We start from the raw sequence: 21951 nt of genomic DNA, 5'->3' as shown, positions 1-21951 counted from the left end.
GTGCCACCATGCCCAGCTAATTTTTTGTATTTTTAGTAGAGACGGGGTTTCACCATGTTGACCAGGATGGTCTCGATCTCCTGACCTCTTGATCCACCCGCCTCGGCCTCCCAAAGTGCTGGGATTACAGGCTTGAGCCACCGTACCCAGCCAGCTGAATAATATTCTATTGCCTATATATATATACACACACACATATATATACATAAATATATCACATTTTATTTATTCATTTATCCATTGATGGACACTAAGGTTATTCCATCTTTTGGGTATTGTTAATTGTTCTGAAATAAAAACAAGAGTGTAGCTATCTCTCTGATATACCAATTTTCTTTTTGTAGGTATACAGCTGGTAATGTAATTGCTGCTGGATTATATGGTAGTTTTATTTTTAGCTTTTAGAGGTTTAATTTTTGGCTTTTGGCTCCATACTGTTTTTCATGGTGTCTGTACTAATTTACACTCCCACTAACAGTGTATGAGGAATTTCTTTTCTCCACATTCTGACCAACATGTGCTATTCCCTCTTTCTGACAAAAGCCATTCTAACTGGGATGAGATGGTCTCTTACTGTGGCTTTGATGTGCATTTCCCTGATAATTAGTGATGTTAAACATTTTTCATGTATCTATTGGCCATTTGTATGTCTTCTTTTAAGAAATATCTATTCAGATTTTTTGCCCATTTTTAAACTCAATTTTTGTATTGTTTGAGCTCTTTATATATTCTGGTTATTAATCTTTTTCAGATACAGAGTTTGCAAATATTTTCTTCTACTCTGTGGACTGTGTTTCTTTTCTTTCTTTCTTTTTGTCTTTCTTTCTTTTCTTTCTCTTTTGAGACTTGAGTCTTGCTCTGTCACCAGGCTGGAGAGTAGTGGCGAGATCTCGGCTCACTGCAACCTCCACCTCCTGGGCTTAAGCCATTCTCCTGCCTCAGCCTCCTGAGTAGCTGGAACTACAGGTGCACACCACCATGCCCAGCTAAATTTTGTATTTTTCGTAAAGACAGGGTTTCACCATGTTGGCCAGGATGGTCTTCATCTCTTGACTTTGTGATTCACCTGCCTCAGCCTCTCAAAACGTTGGGATTACAGGCGTGAGCCACTATGCTCAGCCTGGATTGTGTTTCTTTGTTGATTGTTTTCTTTGCTGTGCAGAAGCCTTTTAGCTTGATGACACTTTGAATATGTATTTTTGCTTTTGTTGTCTGCCTTTGAGGTCTTACATAAAAAGTCTGCCTGGATAATGTCCTGAAATGTTTCCTTAACAAGTTTTTTCTGGTAGTTTCATGGTTTGGGGACTTAGATTCACATCTTTCATTAGTTTTGATTTGATTTTTGTATATGGTGAGAAACAGAAGTCTAATTTGATTGTTCTGCATATGGTTATCCATTTTACCCAGCACCATTTATTGAAGAGATTGCATTTTTCCTATTGTGTGTCTTGGCACATTTGCTGATAAAAAGTTGGCTGTAAAATATATGAAATTATATCTGGGTTCTCTTTTTGGCACCATTAGTCTACATTTCTGTTCTTATGTCAGCACCATACTGATTTGAATGCCATAGGTTTGTAGTTTATTTTGAAATCAGGTAGTGTCATCAGTCCAGAATTGATTTGGCTATTCAGGATCCTCTGTGGTTCCATATACATGTTAGGATTGTTTTTACTATTCTGTGAATACTGTCATTGGTATTTTGATAGGGATGGTATTGAATCAGTAAATTACTTTGGGTAGTTTCATCACTTTAACAACATTAACTTTTTGGTTCATGAGCAAAAAATATCTTTTCATGTTTGTATATCCTCTTCAATTTCTTTCATCAATGGTTTATGTTGTTTCATATAGATTTTTTATATATTTGATTAAATTGATTCCTAGTTATCTGATAGTCTTTGTAGCTATTGTAATGAAATTGCCCTTTGATTTTTTTTTCAAATTGTTTGCTTTTAGTGTATGTAAATGCTACTCCTTTTGTATGTTGATTTTATACCTTGAAACTTTACTGAATTTGTTTATCAGTTTTTAATGTTTTTTGGTGGAGTCTTTAGGCTTTGCTAAATGTAAGATCTTGTCATTTGCATACAAGGCTAATTTGACTCACTTCCAATTTAGATGCGCTTTCTTTCTTTCTCTTGTCTAATTGCTCAGGCAAGGACTTGCAGCATCATGTTGAGTAGCAGTGGTGAATGTGGGCATCCTTCTCATGTTTCAGATCTTACAGGAAACGTGTTCAATTTTTCCCAATTTAGTATGCTGTTGGGTGAGGGTTTGTTATATGTGGCCTTTATTATTTTGAGGTATGTTGCTTCTATAGCCAGTGTGTTGAGGGTTTTTAATCATGAAGTATTTTATTAAATGCTTTTTCAGCATCTACTGAAATGATCATATTGTTTTTTCTTGGTTCTGTTAATATGATGTATTATGCTTATTAATTTGCAAATGTTGAAAAACATCCTGCATCCCTGGAATGAATCTCACTTGATCATAGTGAATGATCTTTTTAATGTGTTGTTGAATTCAGCTTGCTTGCATTTTATTGAGCTTTATATCTATGTTCATCAGTAATATTGGCCTGTAGCTTTCTTTTTGTGTATCCTTGATTTTGGCATCAGAGTAATGCTAGACCCATAAATAACTTTTTAAACTGGCATTTATGTCATTGAAATTAAGGGGATTTTTGTGTCCTTGAAAAGATATACATGGTTGTAATTATATTACTATCAAATACTTTGACCCCTTTTCTTCAAAAACATTGAGATTATTTTAATAATTGGCATTTTCTTTTTAATACAGATAGGGAAATGCATATATTAAATACATGGCTAAAGTTATTAATTGTTTTATAATGGATCAATCACATTTCAGTGGTGCAGTTACAATCTCTGAAAGCCACTCATTCTAGTCACATCTTGTTGCAGATTTAGCTTAAACTCTTAGTTGAAAATATGGCTCATAAACTTTCACATCTATGAATCATGAATCATAAGCAATGTTTACCTTCTTTACATGTAAGTTAAACAGAAACATTGGAGACTCATAAGGAAGTCACTATATTTAAAAATAATGAGAGTTAAGGAAAGAGCAGAGGCTATAATTCCAGGCGTGAAGAAAGAATAAAGTATAAGTGTAAAATGAGGAATAAAATTGTAATGGGGGTGTACCCAGCTCCCAGAGCTCATAGGTCTTTGGCCTCTCTAACCACGAAGAATAGGAAAAGGGGCCCTGGAGGCGCGGTGAGCTGACCATTTGAATAAATATTGTGGACCCAAAGAGTTTTTCAGAAAAGTGATTTATTAGACAGAGAGAGATGGAGAAGACAGCTCCCATGCTGTTGTGGGAGGGGAACCCAGAGCTGGAAATACATTCAATTAGGAGCAGCTGTAAGTTTTAACCCTTGAATTATTTCCTCTCCATTCATGTTCTCATCCAATGAGAGGAGTTCTTTCAAACTTTCTCTGGAGTGATCTATCTTTGACTCTGATACTGGATTGGCTACTCGATCTACAACCCTGAGTTGCAGAGGCCCCTCCTCCCAGAGCTTTCGCTGGAATTTGAAACAAAAGAGCTCCACCTGGCCTTCCCTACCTGGCTTGCAAAGAATTTTACATTTGAAACCCCTCTGGTCTCCTGATGGAGGTGTGGAGCCAGGAAATTCTTGCATTTGAAATCCCTCCCCTAGCCAACCAGGAAGAGAAGTTTGTTAAACACAGTCCCTCAGAATGATTGGAAATGGGAATGGAAGTGATGATGGGTGTCAGTAATTATGGACAGAAAGATTTATAATACTCAAACTTTTGTGTTTTTGTGTTCTTTTTTATTTTTGACGTAAGAAATTGCTAATATATCTTCAATCTTATTTTAATTGCTTTAAATTTCAGGACCAAAAACACATTAAATTTTAGTTACTAGCTTAAAATAAACCTCATTGCCACTTTTGTTTTCTTAAATAGGTTTTTGCTGCTGTGTTGCTCAGGCTGGAGGGCAGTGGTGTGATTACAGCTTACTTCAACCTGGTCCTTCCAGGTTGAAGAATAAATTTTCCCACCTCAGCCTCCTATGTAGCTGGGACTACAGGTGCTTGACAACATACCCAACTATTTTTTTCTATTTTTTTTTCCCCCAGACAGGTGCTTGACAACACACCCAACTATTTTTTTTCTTTTCCCAGACACCAGGTCTTAGTGTGATCCCCAGGCTGTCCTCAAACTCCTGGGCTTATGTGATCCTCCCGCCTCAGCCTCCCAAAGTGCTGGAATTGTGTGACTTTATCTCACATAACATTATTTATATACAGTTTGACTTAAATATGTCTAGAAAAATTGTTAGTTTCTTCCTTTCATCTGAAATGGTCTTTTTTAAAATTTGCCTTTGCTATAAGTTTTACTGAGACACCAAACTTTTATTTCCCAATATTTTCCATTCTAATAAGTTCTGCCTGCAGCTTATCTTCAGAATTTCCTCATATTTTTTATATAACTTATTCCCAGGACAAAGTATATAGCTGCAGAAGAATATTTTAACATCTTCTGTAAAATAACAGCTCCAATATTTAGGAATAGAAAAACTAGTTATGTTTCAATTAGTTACTAAAATAAAATTGCATTAGTAGTTAAAATATTTCAGAGTAGAAAACCCTCCCTCTTGAGATTCATACTGCTGCTATATATATTAAGGTGAAACTTTAATATTCTTTCTTTAAATAAATAGCCCTTTTGTTGTTTTCTGTTCTCTCAGGAATAAAACAATTCCTGGAATCACTCTTTATTGATGTGAGTGAGCACACGATAGGAAAATCACTTGTATTTACAGATAATAAGACTGCCATAATCCTTGGGGAAATTTATCTGTTAATTTAAATAAGAAAGCCCTGAGAAAGTCCCAGTGCTAAACCAAACTAGGCTCAGGTTGGCACTGAGCTTAGATCCAAGGAGATAGTTGCCATTCTCAATAACATACTGCAACAAGGCCTCTGGGTTGTCAGGAGTCTGTGGTACTACTGTTTTGGCCATTTGCTGAATACTGTTTGAATTTCAAAGCAGTGTAAACAGGAAAAGACCTGCTAAATCCTCTAAAGTGTTGTAGATGTTACAGATTAATTTATTTTAGGGAGAATTTCAGTAAGTTATTAATCCCTTAATAAAAAATAGATTACAAAAGAAAATTGTCATGCATTGTACTATAACCATGCCTATTTTATTACATATTTATAATCTATTTTAAATAAATATGTATGGGATTTTCTAATTCCATAAAATCATATGATAATCTTAGTTTATACATTTCTTGAGACTAAGTAAAATAAGGCATTTATTTTACAGTGCAATAATCTGTAGTTTTAGGTCTTAAAAATTAAAAAAAATACAGGTCAATATTTACTGGATATGTATTTACTAGCCTCATAGAAATTGAATTAATACAATTTTCCACAGAATCAAAAGAAATATTTTATATTCATAATCCCTCTGAAAGGTATAAGAAAAATTAAATGTTTTGAAAAGCAACACACACAATCTTCTTTTTTCTTTTCTTTTTTTTTTTTTTTTTTATTTTGAGACAGAGTCTCGTTCTTTCGCCTAGGCTGGAGTGCAGTGGTGCAATCTCTTCTCACTGCAACTTCCACCTCCTGAGTTCAAGTGATTCTCCTGCCTCAGCCTCCTCAGCTTCCTGAGTAGCTGGGATTACAGGTCCGTGCCACTGCGCCCAGCTAATTTTTGTATTTTTAGTAGAGAAGGGTTTTCAGCATGTTGGTCAGGCTGGTCTCAAACTCCTGACCTTGTGATCTGCCTGCCTCGGCCTCCCAAAGTGCTGGGATTACAGGCAGGAGCCACCGTGCCCGGCCCAACACACAAAATCTATAGATAAACTGTGGAATAGAAAAGGTGAAAGTGTCTATCAACAAGCTATGTTTTGAGGAAGTAAGGACTGCTAAAAGTTATTTTTCAGCTGTTGAGTACTATATAACTCTATTTTACTAGTTTAAACATTTGTATGACATTTAGTTCAACAAATGAGGTTTTAGCACTTACTGTTTTTTCTCTGTATCACTGACTTTATCAAGAATTTTTTCATTATTCTTCAAAATTAATGCTATTTTAGCATAATATATGTAAAGCCAGTTAACTACACTGTTGGCTTTGAAAACTTAAATAATCCTTGAAAACGTAATGCTCCTTAATTGTTTTCATGTCTATTCTTTTATTTATCCAGTTGTTTGTCCTTCTAATGTTTTGATGTGTTTCTCATTTTTTATATTGTAACTATTATTCCTTTTTTTTGGTACCTTAAAATTACATGTGTTCAGTACCTGTGCTTTCTATTATCTAAATATATTTTAGTGGATTTATTTTCCCCTTCTTGTCTGCCTGTTACTATTTTAACATATAATTAAAATGTGGCTGCACTAGAATTAATTTCTATTTTATGTTTTCCCATATTTCCGAGAAGCCAATTTCATCAATGTTCTCACTTGCCAAGTGCTATAATTTTCCTATTTTGATTATTTGGCTTCTAGAATTTGAGTTATAAAATTTTGTGCTTGGAATTGAGATTTTTACACCATTTTAACCAGTTATTTAATTGAAAGATAAAATTATTATTTCTTTTTAAATTTACAGACATTCTACTCCATGACTTTTGTGAGACTTGTTTTTCATGGTTTTTGGCCATTTTTCATACTTCGAGAAATTTCTCAACATACAAATTTTTAATAAATGCATAATTATAAGTAGAAGAAATTACAAAGTACATAATTTCATAGAAAAAAGATGAAACAGAAATTGACTAACAAACACTAGGTAACCCAATTGTGTACAGCCCAGAAACTTTGTGCTTTCTTGTTGTTGCTCTTGTTATATTCACTTAGTTGGCATCCATACTTCCTCCTTATACCCCAACAAAATATTCAGCTTAGTTCCCAGTAAATACAGTTTTATTTATTTATTGTATTCATTGATAATTAGAAAAAACATTTTTCCACATCTATATGAGAACAATTATTAAACATTTAAAAGTCTGGCATATTTTGAGGTATTTTAAGATATTTCAATTGTGAAGCAAATAAACATTGGCTTCACATTTTCTAACAGCATGTGAATGTTCAAAAACAATTGGAGCATAAAATATTTAAAAATATTTAAAGATAGGAGAGTAATTCACTAGAATGCAATAGAGAAACTAGAGAAACAAAAATATTCAGCCTCAGTCAGATGTATTTTCTAACATCAAAAGACAACTCTAAATAAGACATTTGGAGATCAATATTATAATAAAATATTTAAAGGACAGAGAAATGCATCACTGGGCCAGAAGTTGCAATCTTAAGAAAGAAGCTAGATAAGTTACACAGGGAATTTTTTTTTTTTTAATAATAATAATAGGAAAAGACAAAGAAAAAAGGCATTGCAAATATACTGCTGAAGACAAAAATGGTATGATTGTTTTGAGGGATACTTTAATGCCAAGAATAATCTGAAAGTCTAGTTTTAATTGTAACAACAATATTCAGATCATATGCTTCCCAATTAAGGCATTTCAAGTATGGAGAAACAAATAGGGTGGCATAATAAGAAAGGAACTTATTTAGTGACATTAAGCAAAGGAGGCCAAAATAACATCATACAAATGTATTCAAAACAGTAATATTTCTAGAAAAAAAGGTCATTATTTAATGATAAAGATGACAATTTTTAAAAAGAATATACAAATCTTAAATGTTTATGCACCACAAAGCAAAGATCCAAAATAAATGAAGCACAAAAAAAAAATCTGAAAGTAGAAATAAATAAATCCACATTATACTAAACAACACTTTTTTCTAAATTAAGTCATAGAATTCACTTCATTAACATTTGTAGAAGTCTCTATCCAATAGCAGCAAACTACACATTTACCAAAATTGACCATTATTTGAAAAAAATACACGTACATTAATAAAAATTGAAATTATGTAAGTAAGATGTATATTCAATCTATCTTCTATTTGGGGTATATAAACCATTTAAAGGAAAAGTAGCTATTGACATATTTAGTTTTAAGTGTAACATCAGATTTTTCTTTTTCATTTTGTCTCATATTCTTCACTCTTTTTCTTTGATTTCTTTCTTTTGTATTAACTATTTTGTCTAATTCTATTTTATCTGCCTTGTGGGATTATCAGCTCTACCACTTGTACATACGTTCATGCATGTTTGTTTTAAAGGTGATATATATTTTTATTTATAACAATTTACCAATAAGTACAATAGAATCACTCCAAATATAAAAATCTTAAAATAGTATATTTTCATTTTAGTTCTCCCAATCTTTGTGCTTTTGTTTCATAAATTGTATTTCTAGAATTGATATAAAACCCACAATGCATTACTATAATGTTTACTTTAAATAGTTGATAATATTTAAAGAAATTTTTAAAATAAAGAGCACATTTCTGGAGCTCTTCATTTCTTTTCGCAAATCTAGATTTTTACCTGGTATCATTGCCCTTCTGCTAGAAGAAACATTTTCTTATATAACATTTCCTTAAGTGATAATTTCTAGCGGTAAATTCTTTCAATTTTCATATGCCATGAAAAAGTATTTATTCTGTCATCCTTTTTAAAATACATGTTTGCTTAGTATATAATTCTAGATTTAAAGTGTTTTCTAAAATCCTTTAAAGTTCCACTATCTTTCAACTAGCTTTTATCTGACAAAAATAAATCTGCTATAATTTGTATTATTTTGAATACTTGTTTATTTTATTTCATTTTATTTTATTTTTTTTTTTTGCAGCCTGCTTTTAAGATTGGCTTTCAGAAATGTTTATTTTGATGTTTCTTGTAGTTTTTTCGTATTTTTTATTTGTTTGGGGTCTAGTTGAGCTTCTGGGATTTGTGGGTTTATGGCTTTCATCAAATTGGAAATTTTTCACTCATATTTTTCCTTCCACTCCCTTTTTTTCTCGAATTTAGTTTATACTAGCCCACATTAATTTTGTTTACATACTATTAATTCTCTGATAGTATGTCTACTTTAAAAAATCTATTTCATTTCATCTTATGTTAAAAGAAAAGCTTTATTTGAGCAAAGAACAATTCAAAAATTAGGCAGCACTCAGAACCATAAGAGGTTTAGAGAGCTCTGCTCAGCAGTTGAGCAGTGAGTATAGCCAGAACATGAAAGTAAAGAAGATGAATAGCTTAACTGTTTACAGCTAGGTGTTGTCTTATGTAGACATGTTTTGAGCAGTTGACTGCCTGTGATGAGCTGAAGCTTAGCTACTTGTGATTGACTATGTGGCTATCTCTTAGAAAAAAAAAAATACTCCTTTGTTAAGATTCATTTTGTTTATGGACAATGTTAGCTTGCTAGTCATTAAGTAAAATCTCAGAGTAATTTTTTTTTTACTCTGGCCAAATTTAATTTAACACTTATTTCTATATTTATATCTTCAATTGTAATACGACTTTCTTCTTCAGTGTTTGATATACTCTTAATTCTATCCAATACGTTTTTTTCATCTAAAACTTGGATTTTTTCATGCGTACAATATGACTAGGATCTGTTTTATGTCTTCTGCAGTTTTCCTTTACATGCTATGCTTTTCTCTCTCTTCTTGTACATAGAATATAATAATTATTTCAGTTGCCTTGTTTACTAATTATCACCTCTGTGTTCAAACTGGATATTTTTGAATTTATGTATCATTTTTTCCATATTGGGTTGTATTTTCTTCCTTTTTTGGACAATCTTTCATTGGAAACCAGGTATTATAATTTTATCTTATTGTGAGTTGGATAATTTTATATTGCTTTACATATTCTCAAGCTTTGGCCTGAGACAGTTATTTTCAAGTGGCCCAATTCTTTTGAAACTTGCCTTTAATCTCTGTTAGATGAGACAAAAGACTCCTTTAATCTTGGGCTAATTGTACCCTGTTACTGAGGCAATACCTTTCGGGGTAATTTTCTCAATCCTCTGGGTATAATGAGCTTGCCTACTGTGACTGGTGAAGAGACTAGCTATTATTTCTAGCCTTCTCTGTACATTGAGCATTGTTCTATCTGCTTTTCAGTAGTTATTTGCCCTGCAGTTTCATCACGTGTTCAATGATCAATACTTAAACCTGCAACTGTCTGCAGCTTCTCTTTCACTTTTCAACTTGTTCTGTCTGTAGTTCTACTCCCCCTCTTTCTCTTCCCTCAGCACAGGCCTCTCTGTCACCTACACTTCCTCTCACCTCTGCCCTGTGAATTTTGACTGCATTTATTCCCCCAAATCCTCTTTAACTCAGTCATACCACTGAGCTCTGGAGTTTTCCTCTCTGACCTGCAATCTGGGAACTTTCTCCAGGCAGAAAACTGGAGCAATATAGAGATTACCATTTTTTATTGTTTGTTGTGTTTTGTTTTGGGATCCAAGGAATCTCTGGCTGGTGCTGTCTACTTTTTGTCGTTCAATATCTAAAAACTGTTTACAGTGAGAACGTATATATAATACCATTCCTCCATTCCTTCATGGCCAGATGTCAAAGACTATAATATTAATCTGATGTAGTTTTAGACTTCTCAAATTTTATTTGATATTTCTAATTTTTCAGACATCTTTCATATCTATGCTGTAATTCCTTAAACATGAGTTCTTCATATCAAATATATGTAATCATAAGATCAATCGATTTTCATTAGTTTTTCCTCATGCTTCACAGCTAGATCACAAAGCTATTTTTATGAGCATCAGCTTTTTAAAATTTCAATTAGTTAATATTAATTTTTTTAAATTTATCTTTTGTATTTAGTTCTTTAACCTGTTTGGTATCTTTGCATATCATGTAACTATGAAACTGATTTTTTATTTGTTATATAATGAGAAATTTTTCTTGTTACTCTTTCCAAAGTGTTACATTCTTTCCATTCTTTATTTGTTTGTTCTTGTATAATTTCTATAGGAATTTTTAAACTATACATTTAGAGTAACGTTTCTCTTTTTTTTATTGAAGTATTAATATGTATGTACAAAAGAAGTCTCATAAGTGAAGAGCTTAATAAATTTTTGTATATTGGAGATGCTTCTTTTAGCTGCATCAATGGTAAGAAAAAGTGTCCTCAATTGAAAAGCAATCTTCCTGTTCTATTCCAACCACTAACCTCTAGAATGAAGTCTGTCCTGATTTCTAATAAAATAGATTATTTCTGTCTTTTTTTTTTGCTTCATTAATATAAATAGAATGGTACAAAATGCATTATTTTTAGTTAAGGATTCTTCCGTCAGCATTATGTTTTTGAGATATATCCATATTATTGGGTGGAGTTGTGGCTTTTTTCATTATCAAAGCTGTATATTATCCATTATTATATAAATTATACTAGAATTTATTCATCCATTTTAACGGTTTATGTGCATTTGGGCCATTTCAGGCCCAATTGTAGCTGTTAGAAATAGCACTGGTGGTGAAATATGGTGGACTATGCCTATAATCCCAATGCTGTGGGAGACCAAGGAAGGAGGACTGCTGTGCTCAGGAGTTCAAAGCTGCATTAGCTATGATTATACCACTGATCTCCAGCCTGGGCAACAGACACAGAGACCCTGTCAAAAAAAAAAAAAGAAAAAGAAAGAAGAAAAGAAAAAGAAAGAAGAAAGAAAGAAAGAGAGAGAGAGAGAAAGAAAGAAAGGGAAAGAAAGAGTTAGTTAATAACAGTAAGAACAGTACTTTTCTGTCAAATGTATCACTATATAGGTAGTTGCTCAATCATATATATATGTATATAAATACACACACACACACACACACACACACACACACACATACACACACATGCAGACACCTCCAGATTTGGCAAATACTGATAACTAGCATATTAATTAACCCCCCATCAGCAATGTATGAAGCTATTAGTTCTTTCCACATTCTTGTAAACACTTGAAGCTTCTTCTTTTTTTTTCATTTTAGTCATTCAATTTTGTCTGTAGTAGTAGAGAACTATGATTTAACTATGAATAACTAATATAGTTCAATATAATTTTATATTTAATGGTGTTCATTACAGACTGGTGGGACATCACTCATTCTTTTATTCTTTTTGAAAGAAGAATAAGTTATTGAGGATCTTTATTATTCTATATACATTTTCAATCTTTCAAGATAGTCAGTAGAAAAATATTTGTATCACATTGACTCTATAGATTAAGCGGGAGAAATTATATCTGTATTCTGTTTTTATATGGGTCATTTTTTTCTAATTTGCTTTATTTCAAACATATAGAAAGTGCATATGGAATATACAGAGAACATTTTAAAACAATAAATAAATATAACATTTCACAATTAATTCTGAGATTTAACAAATTATTAGCATTCTGACATACTTTTTCCCCTTTTTAAAGATAATAGTCTTAATGAGCCATTAAAAATATACTTACATATCTGTGTTCCCCTACTAGAACTTATAGTTATTAATAAGCTTGATGATATGAAATTTTCTATACTTAGTCATTTTTGATGTAACAGTGGCAATTTCCTGTGACTCAAACTAGCAACATTTGCATCTTTAGTACTTAAGATCATTTCTATCCCAAAGTGATGCTCAGTACCTTGTATATTCTGTTCTCAATAAAAGCTAATCATCAAATTAAGATATACTATAGCAACATTTTAAAAGATTTTTTTTACATTTATGTCTCTCTGCAAGTAATTGCCAAACGTACAATTAAATCATCTGTCCAGTGTCTATAAGATAAATTCTCTCAGAAATGTATAGCCTTGTTTCTTACAAAATAAATGAAACCAAGTTCTTTTCCTCCTGTAAATTCCTATGACTGAGCTTTTAATCTTATATGTTTCATAAGATTCTCAGCTCTGTTTTTTTCATTGCTGTTATAAAATGTGGGAAGCTGGTTTTTAAGAAAATTATGCTCTGTTTAACATGTTGAATATAGTATAATTTTGACTTAGAAGAGTGACAACTATAAAACTTAATTGTATGTAAATTAGGAATAAATATAATTTGAAGGAGATTTTAGAAATCTTTCTTGAGTAGATGGATTAAGTCTAATTCATGGATTTTGATATCTGTAGATTGGTTGTTTTATTTAGACATTTTTCTCATTTACACTCTGTTAGTTTACTCTGTTAAACAATTAAGATAGATTATCAGGTATTTGAAATCCCAAAGGCAAGATAAATTTGTAAAAGTAGAAGATACAATTCATCTAAAAGTTTACAATATTCAGCACTAGCTGTTGAAGGGGTTTTACAATAATCTCATCTGTTTCATATTTTGTTGTTTTTAAATTTATATTTAATTCTGATGTCTAATTCTTAAAATAGTATGTTATTTTCTCTTCAGACACTGTTTTTCAATACCATAAATATTTCTGTTACATACAAAGTAGCCATTCTAGCTATATGTTTTATGTCATAGGTTTTGAATTTGAAAAGAAATGGATAAACATGCTTAAATATGGTGGTGTGAAAAAATAGACATCTTTGTGTTTTCTATGGCATATGGAACAGGTTGAATTGAAACTTTCATGTTTTTCAGATAACAAAAGCATTATTAAAGCATTTAATTTGTTTCATTTGTATGTTAAAAACAAAAGTTAAAAGACCATATGGATTCCTTCGTTCCTAGAGCTAAGATTGGATATAGAGTACAATCTGGGTGGTAGTTACACAGGTTGTCTACTTAGGTACAAATTTGTAAAACTACGTAACTTAAGATTACTAAATTTCACATACCTTACTATTTGTTAGATCTCAATGAAAAATAAAGAAAAACATTTGCAGATAAAATACTGATCATATTGAAACACTTCTACAAATTTCATATTATTTTTAGTTATTTAGAATAGATGGTTGCTGAATATTTTCTAAAGTATATTGGATAATTTCACAGTGTTTCTCCATCTCTTACTCCACAAAGGAAATTGACATTTTTATATGAATAATGTCATCTTAGAATTGACTTTTTAAAATGGCAAAGAAACTCTTACATGAGAAAAAGCATTTTAAAACACACAATTTTAGAGAATAAAATTGTGTGTTTTAAAATGCTTTTTCTCATGTAAGAGTCTGATATGGACTGAATTTTGTTTCCCCTAAATTCATATGATGAAGCACTAAACCTTAATGTGACCATATTTGACAGTGATCCTTTAAGGAGATAATAAAGGTTAAAAGAAGTCAAAAAGTTGGGGTCCTAATCTAGTAGAAACAGGTGTCCTTATAAGAAAAGGAAGAAACACCGGGGCTGTTCATACACAGAAAAAAACATAGCAGGAAGGCCACCATCTGCAAGCTAAAAATAGAGGTGTCAGGAGAAACTAAACCTGCTGACACCTTGATCTTGGACTTACAGCCTCTAGCATTGTGAGAAAATGGAAATGTCGCTTAAGTCACCCAGTTAGTTGTACTTGTTATGGTAGCACTAGGAAATGAACCCCTAACCACCTTAAGATTCATATTATATAGTACTCCTTCCTGTCTCTCTGTGTACATTACATGTTTATGGTGCTTATGTGTTTACAGCATCTCCAACTTAGAAAAATTTTACTTATTTTAAGAAACATAGAAGGCATTTGACAATTTTGTCTTTCCATTGGAAAATAAACCTCCGAATATGTAGAAATACATTATAACATCTATCACACTATGTTGAATAAGATTGTCATCAAAACTTTGTACTGTGATTACATTTTTAAGGTAGAGACCATAGCTTTCTATTTTTGATATTTCGCAAATTAACACAATGATTAATCTGCTAATTAATATGTTAACTATGAATACTTACTTGGTAAAAACCAAACATAGCTGATTGGTTAAAAAAAAATAAGATGGCTTGTGTTTTGGAAAACATAATTCCATACTCAAGGCATTTAAAATGTTCTACTTACAAATATAAATCAGTGAAAAAAGTGTATTACTATAAATAATATTAAAAACTATGCAACTATATTAATTAAAAGGAAACATAAATGATTTTTTTAAAAAAAGAAAAGCAGTTAATATCAGGTTTAAACTATGACCACACTCTAAATACATAAATTAGTGTACCACTGACATATTTAAGACTTAAATTAGTGTACCACTGACATATTTAAGACTTAAAAATCTGTTTCTTACATTTGATGTCAAAAAGTTCAAATTTTATAAAAGGAATATAATAAAAATTAAGAATGAGGATTTTGAGAATAAATTGTTAGAAAGTTTTAGAAGTAAGTAACTAAGAAAATAATTGAATTACATTGAAAATGTTGCTACTTACATGCTAGAACATACATTAATTTCTTAAAAAGTAAACCACATTTAAAATAATAATGTGTAATATGTTTCACTTATAATTATTTTCTTGGTATACACTATATGTAGTCCAAATAAATATTTTTGTTATATTATAAATTATTTCTATGTAAAATATGTTCAAAGTATATTTCAAACTCTATATTTTAATATACTGTGCTAAAGGTCCAAGAATGAGTAAGGTAGTGGATGTTATAGAGTTTTAAATTGTGAAAGTATTTCCGGGTCACTGGGTTATGTAAAAAATTTAATGCTGCTGTTGCCTATTTTCAGCACTCATGTTAACAAGTCTGAGGATAAAGAGGAAAGTCAGAAAATTTTGACTTAGCTACTAACTATCTTGAAGTTCTTTAGTATTGAGACATGAAAATAATGAAATGTCTGGATTATACTATCAATATTTTGAGATGATCTGTAGAAATTCTAACTCTAACAATGATATATTTATGAGATGAAAGATACCATTTAAAAATTGGCATATTTGCAATTTGCAGTTGGCTCAGTTTCTTAAGGCTCCATAGAGGTTGAAAAATGTGATAAATAATCATCAACTCAGGAAAAAAAAAAGTAAAACTGAAGACTTAAAGGTTTCTTATAATGACGGGAGAAAACAGGAAAGGAAGAGAAATGCATTGGTGATGGAAGCAGAAGAAAGGTAACAAGGAAACGATGGCGATTTTTTGGTCCAGCAAGGAGAGAAAAAAAAGAAAAGAGAAAAAAAGTTAAGATAATTTTTCCCATTTTAAACTTTTGTAATTACATCCACAATTGCTACAAAGAGAATAAAATACCTAGGAATACAACTAACAAGGAAGGTAAAGGACCTCTTTAAGGAGAACTACAAACCACTGCTCAACGAAATAAGAGAGGACACAATCAGATGGAGAAACATTCCATGCTCATGGTTAGGAAGAATCAATATAATGAAAATGGCCATACTGCCCAAAGTAATTTACAGATTCAGTGCTATCCCCATCAGGCTACCAATGACCTTCTTCACAGAACTGGAAAAAACCACCTTAAACTTCATATGGAACCAAAAGAGAGCCCACGTAAGCAAAAAGAACAAAGCTGGAGGTATCACACTACCAGACTTCAAACTATACTACACAGCTACAGTAATCAAAACAGCATGGTACTGGTACCAAAACAGAGATATAGACCAATGGAACAGAACAGAGGCCATGGAGGCAACACCACACATCTACAACCATCTGATCTTTGAAAAACCTGACAAAAGCAATGGGGAAAGGATTCCCTGTTCAATAAATGGTGTTGGGAAAACTGGCTAGCCATGTGCAGAAAGCAGAAACTGGACCCCTTCCTGATGCCTTACACTAAAATTAACTCCAGATGGATTAAAGACTTAAACATAAGAACTAACATCATAAAAACCCTAGAAGAAAATCTAGGCAAAACCATTGAGGACATTGGCATAGGCAAGGACTTCATGACCAAAACACCAAAAGCATTGGCATCAAAAGCCAAAACAGACAAATGGGACTTAATCAAACTCCACAGCTGCTTCTCAGAAAAAGAAAAAGTCATTAGAGTGAATCGGCAACCTACAGAATGGGAAAAAATGTTTGCAATCTACCCGTCTGACAAAGGGCCAATATCCAGAATCTACAAAGAACTAAATCAGATTTACAAGAAAAAAAAACAAGCCCATTCAAAAGTGGGCGAAGGACATGAACAGACACTTTACAAAAGAAGACATACATGAGGCCAACAAACATATGAAAAAATGCTCATCATCACTGGTCATTAGAGAAATGCAAATCAAAACCACATTGAGATACCATCTCACGCCAGTTTGAATGGTGATCATTAAAAAATCTGGAGACAACAGATGCTGGAGAGGATGTGGAGAAATAGGAACACTTTTACAGTGTTGGTGGGAGTGTAAATTAGTTCAACCATTGTGGAAGAGAGTATGGCAATTCCTCAAGGACCTAGAAATAGAAATTTCATTTGACCCAGAAATCTCATTGGGTATATACCCACTGGGTATATATCCAAAGGATTATAAATCATTCTACTATAAGGACATATACACACGAATGTTCATTGCAGCACTGTTTACAATAGCAAAGACCTGGAACCAACCCAAATGCCCATCGATGATAGACTGGACAGGGAAAATGTGGCACATATACACCATGGAATACTATGCAGCCATAAAAAATGATGATTTTGTGTCCTTTGTATGGACATGGATGAACCTGGAAACCATCATTCTCAGCAAACTGACACAAGAACAGAAAATCAACACTGCATGTTCTCACTCATAGGTCGGTGTTGAACAGTGAGAACACATGGACACAGGGAGGGGAGCATCACACACTGGGGTCTCTCGGGGGAAATAGGGGAGGGATGGTGGGGGTGGGGCATTGGGGAGAGATAGCATGGGGAGAAATGCCAGATATAGGTGATGGGGAGGAAGGCAGCAAATCACACTGCCATGTGTGTACCTCTGCAACAATTTTGCATGTTCTTCACATGTACCCCAAAACCTAAAATGCAATTTAAAAAAAAGTTTTAGCTGACATATTTTATAACCTCCCTGTCCTAAGAGGAAAAAAAAAAAGAAATCTTTGGAAAATCAGTCCTTTTAAAGTACACTGGTCCTTATCAGCATGTAAAGTAGACTATAATTTTTTTTGAAAATATTATTGTACATTTCAAATCTTTTGGGCATTTATAACATAATATTAATAGTGGGCATTTATAACAATATTAATATAACATAATATTTTCCTTGATAATGGAATTTTGACTGATTTCAATTTATTTGCTTGCATTTTTTCTGCCAAATTCTGCAAAATTAGCATATTTAATTTTTCAATAATGGTTCAAAGCAGAAAGTTAAAATGTTCATGCTATAAGTAATTTTTTACTCTTGAGGCCCGTAAAACCTTTTCAGGGGCAGAAGTTTGAGTCTGGAACTTCAGAAATGTCTCCTTGAGCAACAGCAAATTGACCCACTGGGAGAAATACTCATTCCAAGGTAGCTGATATAATTGTGTGTCCCAGCTTCACAGTTATGGGAAAGGGATCAAAAATCATAATGAAGAAGACTCCTCTTCTGCCAAAACTGGCTCTCACTAAAACAAGCCACAGAATTTCATCAGTAGCTTGGTAATGCTCATTCATTTTCTATGTCTGTTACAATCTAGTACAACTCTAATACCTCTTATTCCAGGAACTAAATGTTCATATTCATTATCACCAACATATATAAAGTAAGAGGTAATAAGATATAAGTATCAAGAAAAAGTATGATTAGTGCCTTAGCCTGCTTGGGCTGCCATAACGAAATATCAGAGACCAATTAGCTAAAACAGAAATATATTTTCTCACAGTTTTAGATTCTAAAAGTCTGAGATCATGATGCCAAAATTTTTGGGTTCCAGTGTGGGCTCTCTTCCTAGCTTGTAGATGGCTGCCATCTCTCTGTGTCTTCACATGGCAGAGAGATAGAGTAAGCAAGCTCTCTGGTGTCTCTGCTTATAAGGGCACTAATCCCATCATGAAGGTCCCACTCTCATGACTTTACTAAACCTAAGTTACCTCTACAATGCCATTTCCAAATAATGACACATTGGAGGTTAGGGCTTCAACATATAAATTTAGGCAAGAGTGATAAGTACAATTCAGTTCATAGCACTTGAGAACTAAGAGTCATAAACCGTCAAAACACAGTGTCTTATGGAAAGGAATAAATTTATTTCTATGTGGAGTATTAGATATGAAAAAATATGGGCCTATTTTCATTCTCTTGGATGCTGGACTATGCCTTCTTCAAAATGTCATTCTAACATCTTAAGGCCAAGTGCTACTAAGAGTTGAGAAAAAAAAAAAAAAAAACAAAAGCCATGAAATCCATGCTCATCAGCCCATTTATTCCCGTTTCACTGTAAATCCATTGCTTTATTCTCATGAAAAAGACTTTAATGCTGTAGTTTTCAACTTCCAGCTGGTGTCAGCTTATCATTCAGAGCTATCTATAAAGATGACTGAAGTGTTGTCTTCCTCAGTCAGCTGGTCATGGTAAACTCACCAGGAGGCCATTGTAGTGGGTTGAGGGTGAAAGACAATGAAATATGAGTAGGCACCCTGGGAGCATGATCCATGAGCTTGGACATCTCATGTGTGCTTTCAGGACAAACTTGAAGATATAGTATTTTTACTTGAGGGTACAGGATTACTGTCACACATTTCTGACTGGGTGGATTAGATAATGCCCATTCATTGGCTAGCTTAATTTGTATGCTTATTTGTTGGTCAATGGTGTTTAGCCTACCCTCAGGCCCAGAGGAATTTTTTCCAGGCTCTAAGGATCCACAATGTAATTCTCTTTGAGATGTGGCCACAGACTTTACACACATACTAATAGGCTACAGGAATTTTGAATTGTTGTTGGCTCTGCCAAGTCATATATGGGAGAGCTATATTCATTCACTACAGTGTGGGCCAGCTTTCAGAGCCTATGTGAGGTCCAAACCCCAATTTGAAATCTTGTAGCTTTACAAGTCCATTGGCAAAAGAGAACACATTCAATTTGTCATATCTTACCTCCCAAGCCAAATGAAATGAGGCTGAGACTTATGCCCCATTTTTAGTCCTAAAGAATAAAATGAGCATCAACTTTGCCTTTCACTTTAAAGGGGAAATCCTAATACATGCCAAGTCAGAATCATGACTAAAGTAGAAAACCCCTGATATTTGATAGGTTTTATTTCTTTAAGCAAGCATGTGTCTTGCCAAATTTTAGAGTTTATCAACTATTTCTGCCTTACCATATCTTAACAGCTTGTGGACATCAATGTGGTGAGCCAGCATAATGCCTTTGGAGATATTCAGTTACTGTAGATCACACAAACTAAATTATGAGGGAAAACTCTAAAGGGGAAAGAGACAATAGAGGTTTAGTGCTGTCATTACAAGTTGAAAGCCAACTGCTGTTGGTGTTTTCTACTTATTGGTAGAAAGTAAAATCTTTTGGCAGTTTGATAGCTGTGTAATAAGTGCCAGGGGCAATGCTAATTGCTCCTATAAAGAGACTATGTCTGGAACAGCAATTGGGGTCGTCATCAGATTTTATGTGCTTTGTTTCTCATTCCTGCCATGTTTCATCTGTACAGGCCAAATAGACACTGCACAGAGCTGTGATGGGAATAAACAACGTAAATCTCAGCACTTTCCTTAGGAATGCAGTAATACATTTATTGTTCTTTCATTGGAAGGGTGCGGTTTAAGAGCTAATCCTTGGCCCCTCCTAACTACTGAATCTTCTGTGAAAATGATTCATGTCAAAACTCTCCCATTTGACTATAAGCACTACCTCTGGTGGTACAACATGCCATTATGCATCCTAAAAGTTAAGCATGTATTCAGAGCTAGTAATCAGTTACACCTGTAAATTATGCCAAGAAATGTCTAGTGTATCACATTAATTTAGTGTGGACTACCTCCAACTCTAAGACTCTGTTTTAGTCAAGCAGCTGAATCAACTGTTAGAACCGTTCCTGACTGCTCTAGTTAGCACATCACATTCAGAATTTCAAGTAAATATAGTCATATTGATCAAATGCCCTAATCAATTATTTTCTTTTCTTTCTGGAACAGTTAAGAAAATCCTCACATAAATTGCTCACGTTTTGCCAATATCAATGGTGAAAATTTTTAAATATTTGGTATCTGTATATTTATCTTGATCTTCTTTTTACTTGGCTCCTGAGACAAACTTATCCAAATCTACTTATTGACTTAGAGGCTATGAGGCAGTAGGAGTGTGCAGTAAAACAGACTGGCACTTCTGTCCAAAACAATTATATCAGGTGAATAATTATAAGGTGTTCACCAAAGGATGAACTGACCTCAAGGGGGAATCGGGGTTTTGGACACACAGAACTAATTTCCAGATTAATCCACCTAAATGACCTCATTCCAATTCCCAAGCCCTGCTCTTTCTCAACCAATGATTTAAATTTCACATGAGAAACAAAGAAATGTATGAATTTAATTATATTTTAATTCAATAATATACAAGATAATACTGCATCCTGATAGCTGGCTTTATTACCTTTGATATGTATATATGTCTGTCTTGAACTGTGAATTGAAATCCCAGTTCCTTCAGTTGTTTTTCTTTCAGCTTTCCAAAAGCAGCTAGCCCACCTGTCAGTTTTTATATTCTTCATCTTCAGCATAATACTCTAACATAACCATCACTCTATTTGCTGAAGCCATGGCTTTCTTAGTACATTTTCTTTTTTTTTGCTAATGCTTTTCATGGACTACACAGTTGTTATCCTCTAGTTATAACCAGAAGATCATTTCGTTCTAAGCAGACCAAGTAAGAAAATCTGTATTTCCATACTTGAGCCTCTGTTTCCTGCATCTATCTCTGGTATCATCCAGGTCAAGTACTACAGAAAACAGAAGGCACTCTACATAGGTAGTTATGAACAGAAACTTTCACAAATTATGAGAACTGAAAGGGCAAGATCTTAGATACCAATAAGGGTAATTGCCAGACACCATAGCACTTTCTGATGACCATTGAGAACTGGACTCATACGCTGAAAATGAAATGTAAGGAATATATAATAAGAATAAAAAACTGCCACAGCTGGTTTAGCAGCTCTTAACACATTGGA

This window comes from Cebus imitator, unplaced genomic scaffold, assembly GCF_001604975.1.
Source record: "Cebus imitator isolate Cc_AM_T3 unplaced genomic scaffold, Cebus_imitator-1.0 Scaffold184, whole genome shotgun sequence".
NCBI classification, from domain to species: domain Eukaryota; kingdom Metazoa; phylum Chordata; class Mammalia; order Primates; family Cebidae; genus Cebus; species Cebus imitator.
Note: the sequence above shows the minus strand (reverse complement) of the source record.